Source organism: Alligator sinensis, unplaced genomic scaffold (genome assembly GCF_000455745.1).
Source record: "Alligator sinensis unplaced genomic scaffold, ASM45574v1 scaffold1223_1, whole genome shotgun sequence".
Classification (NCBI taxonomy): domain Eukaryota; kingdom Metazoa; phylum Chordata; order Crocodylia; family Alligatoridae; genus Alligator; species Alligator sinensis.
The window spans coordinates 1,995,071-1,999,961 of record NW_005842062.1 but is presented as its reverse complement, the minus strand read 5'-3'; positions in this window follow the sequence as shown (position 1 = coordinate 1,999,961).

The window sequence follows — 4,891 nt, the reverse complement described above, 5'->3', positions numbered from 1 at the left end:
CCGCCGCACTCCGGGCGCCGCGAGCGGGAGCGGGAGCAGGTGGTCGCGCAGTCCCCAGGCGCTTTGTGCCCCCTCCCCCCAACGGTGACCCGGGCCGCTCTGGCCTCGCCAGCCCCCCGCCGGGGTGACCCCTGCCAAGTCCTCCTGGGTCGCCAAGTGGCGTTGGAGCCGAGCAGGGAGGAGACTGGGGCTTGTAGGGGTTGTCCCTCGTTAGCCTGGTGCAGGAGCCAGTTTCCTCAGAAAGGCCCGGTCTTAGTCCCGGTTTCTGGCCCATATATTTGACCTGTGGAAGGTTTGTCCCCCACAGAGCCAGCGGCAATACAAGCCAAGGTGCAAATAACAAACACGAGTGCAGGCAGGCCTCGACTTATAAGGTTTCGCATTACAACGAATGGCATGGACAACATAAATTGACACCCTGTTTTGACTTCCTGACATTGGTTTTGACTTTGCGACACTTGATGCCACCCCAGCGAACAAGTTCACTGCGTCGCCCATCTCCCTGGAGAACATCTGTCCAAACATCTTTGGGCACGTCCTTTAAAAAAGCAGACAAAACTCCAGCAAAACCTGCAGCCTTTAGCGACCCGTAGGGGTTGCATACAGGTACATGTGCTCCCCCAAAATCAGTCGTGCACCCCCTGGAAGCACCAGCTGCAAAACCAGAAGTGCACTTCTGGTTTCACTGCTGGCTGGGCGATTGGCCACTGCTGGAGGACCAGCCCCTCGGTTGGCGAATGGCCACCACTGGGGGACCTCTCCCCCCGATTGGCAATCAGTCACCACTGGGGTCCCCCCCATCGGTGATCGGGTGCCCCTCGAGACTTGGGAGGCACCAGTCACCCATGCAGACTCCTGAGAAGACTCCAGCCAAGAGCCCTTCAAAAAGTCCAGCAAAGTCACCTCAAAGAAGTCCTTCCAAATCAATATGATTGCTATTTACAATATAAAAACATTAATGTAGCTATATTACTCATCTATAATTGATTGAGTACAAAATTCTGGGTTATTTTTGGTGAAAATAGGGTCTCGGGCCTTGGTTCAGGAACCAATCCCCCATTTATAACATTGTTAAAAAGTACTGAGTTACGATGTTTCGACTGAAGATGTGGTTTTCAGGAACCAATTGCATCATAAGTCAAGGACTGCCTGTGCAATCTCAGGACCTAGAGGGATCTGCAACCCAGGCTGTATGTTTTTCCCTCAGTGTACCAGCCTCCTGTTTCTCAGCTGCCCTCCCTGTAGGGTTTTTCGGGGGACTTCGGGGAATGGGAGGGGGAGAGGGGAGGGAGAGGTATTAAGCCCCCATAAGAGCCCTCCCATCAAAAATGAGAGCTCAGGCAGCAGTGCCAGCAGCTCCTTCCAGCTTCCACCCCCGCAGACCCCACAAGAGTGTAATTTGAACCCTGCCTCCCTGGGAGCTTTTAATTTGCCCTAGGACCAGCCAGTCGTCCCTGTCAGCTGGCCCAGTGCTAGGCAGCCAGGCAGGTTCCTCCCTTTTTTCCTTCCTCTGCTCGCCCTTCTCTGCTTCAAGGGCCAGACGCTGTACCCAGATGGGGGCTGCCACTGGGTTGAGGTGGCAGCGCCGTTGGGGTTGATTGGCAGGCAGCTCCTCCCAGCCAGCAGTGGCCAGAGAGTGGCCATTCCTTGACACAAGCCTGGCTCCTAAACCAGCATTTCTCAACCATGGGTCATGACCCAAAAGTGGGTCGCAAGAGTATATGAAAGGGTCGCAAACAAACTTTAAAAATGGATTCTCCTTTGAAGGCATTTAGGCTTGTTCTGGAGAGGGTAGTGACAACTGAGGAGTGAAAAAAAGCATTTGCTGTAGCTCTCCCTTGTGCTGCAGCTGACCCTTTCTGGCCTAAGCGTGAGCCAATCAACAGGGACTTGTGGTTGTTCCTTGTAAGAAGATACGTTGATGATGTCAAGCAATCCTTTGACGTAGTTCTGTTTGCTTACAATGAACACATACACAGTCCTGTTTCCCTCAACATGCAAGGGCTTATGCAAAAAGAAGTAGCTCACGATTCCAAGCCTTTTACCAGCCAGCATTTCTCTAAGCTTTCTTTCAGGGCCATGCCGCAAGTACTCTTCTGGCCTTCTGCTACTTCTGTCTGTCTGTTTCTGGATGCATCTGCTTATTTGTTCACATACCTCCATCAAAATGTACCCAGCCCTGGGTTTCATCCAGTCATGAGAGAAACATCTCTGCCCACATAGCTCAGCTTCTAAATAGTTGCTTTTGATTTCTGTCATTTTAGATTAGGTAACTGATCCTGAGGTATGGGTATCAGTGCGGCCATGAAACCCAATTTTTCATCTTTACACTATTGAGTGATCTGCAATAACTGCAATTATTTAAAAATATATTTTTAAAAATCTGTAGAATTAATCCATTGCAGAGCTGTCTAGCTAGCAGTCCATGGGCCACGCACAGCCCACTAGAGATTAAACTGCACAATACCTTCCCCCAGGCTCCCATCCCATCGTTGCTCCTCCCATGAGTCCTACTGCAGCAGCATCCTGGGCTCCAGGCTCCCCATCTCTCCCTCTGGCTTTTGCTGCCTACTCCCACTGTGGGGAGCAAAGTAGTGCAACCCACAGCGCCGGCACAGCCCTCAGCCAAGGAGCTGAGGTGAGGGCCACCAGCTCAAGCAGCAAAGGGTACAGTGCAGAGGTGGAGGTGGCTGCCCATGCACACATTGCCTCTGGCTCGGGTGCCTGGCTCTCACTAGCACAACTCCTAAGGTGTGCAGCCCATGTGGCCTGTGGAACCCAGATGCTTAGAAATTGGACAGTCCTGATCTACTGAATATAAAATCAAACCTCTGTGATACAGCCAGTATTGTAATTCCTCTCAGCATAAACATATATTACCCAGCTGATACGGTCCCCCTCATCACTGTTATACAAGAGAGCAGAAGAATGTATAAGGTTTTAATTTAATACCTTCTTTACGACACCTAGTAAATACTTGTCTTTATGAACCTAACTTTTAAAATATGAGCTTCTTACAGCAAGAATTGACTTTATTTGTGATTACAACAATATTGAATGTATCACAGGTAGCTTAACAAACAATACTTATGAAACTAATATGTATAATTAGCTGAAGTGTTGATACCCTTATGAAAAGTTAAAGTCTTATGAACCTGGATAGCCTTATGAAAAGTTAAAATCTGTTCGAGTTGCTGATTCCAGCTCACTAGTACAAGTTTATACACTTCAAGTTGCACACAATTTATGGTAGTGCTTATTTCTAATATTTTATTTATGAAAACTAACAGGAATAATGAAACATTTATTTTTAAAGAAAGGAAGTTAATGCTCTAAACTGACCTATTGCTATCTTTCTAATTTAGAGATGTGTTTTAGGCCTGGATGACTCTTCAGGAGTTTGTGGCTTCAGAAGGTAATTTACCAGACAGAGACAATTTTTCTACATAGATCTCTACCAGTGGCAGGAAACTATAGAACGAAACAAATTAGCATCTTGGAACCTGATCAAGATATTCCACTATACTAACAGCTAATCCAGATTATTCTTGGTGGAGCATTTGGGGCAACTGGAAGGAGCTCCAAGTCTCAATTCCATCTTGATTGTTGGTTTTCATAAAATTGTTCCTTTTGTGTGCCAATTTTTTGCTTAAACTAACAACTCAAAATGTTATGTCCTATATCCTAAACATACTAATTAAAAAAATATCCTCCATTCATCATACAAGAAAAGTGTATAATTCCTTCAACTAAATCAGGCATTCTGAAACAGCATAAAAGAGCAAGCTTTCCTTTAGAAGAACCTACTGTTCACTGAGAGTGTTGTGATTCTTTTCTGTGTATGTAAAAATATATATAGCAAGTGCCAAAGGAATGAATAAAATACTGACTGTGCTCTTAAATCATTTGAGAGCATTGATTCTTTCCTGTTATACAGAGAGTAGCTAACTTGACCTGCAGGTAGCATGACATGCACAAGTCTGGAAACCAAAGCCAAACTACCCACTCTATTTTAACATGCTATTGTAATTAATTTCTGGCTTACTAGCTTTAACAGCATCCTGTTGAGTATTTTACTCCGATTCATTTTTTATAGTGTCTCTTACCATAGTGTCTGAAAATCAGGAAGGTATTGGCTTTCAATAAGACAATTGTTTTCAATGTTTATGATTTAAGCAGTATAGCAAATGTTAATGGTTACAAGTAGATGACAAAATCCTATCATATGCCAGGTAAATAATTAGGAACAGGAACCGGTAAGACTGTCAGAGGATTATATCTAAATATATTGAAGAACTTCTGGCTGGTACATGCCAATAACGTGTTAATGTGATGTTAATATAAAAAGCTGTCAGCTACTCAATGCCTATGAAGGATGCAATTGGGTTCTGCGGCAGATTACTCCATTTTTTTCCATCCACCCTACTGTTTCAAGAACATAAATCAGACTCAGTAATCTGAGCAACTCTTCAATTGCTAGCCAGCAGAATGGCTGTCATACCAGCCAAAGGAAGTAACAGGTAACAATAGCCCCCTTATAAAATAATATATTAAAATTTAAAAAAATGCCATGTAAAAGAAACATATGGTGATGATAATTTATTGGGAGGTGCTACTTCTTGAGCAGCAGCTGATCAGACTCCAAACAAATCATTAGTTAATAAAATCTGTAACCTCAAACAACGTTTTACAGCCTTGTGCAGTCTCTTAGTCCTACCTGCTTTTTCATCTGCTTACCAACAGTATTTATTAGACTAATACAACTTATCTGCAAATCAAGGTCCTATGCTGTTTCATTAAGGAATAAAATCCCTGTAAAATCATTTCCCTCTTCATTTCCTTCTCCAGTGCTCATAGGTTTCTGCTTATTTCTGACTATCAATCTAAATCC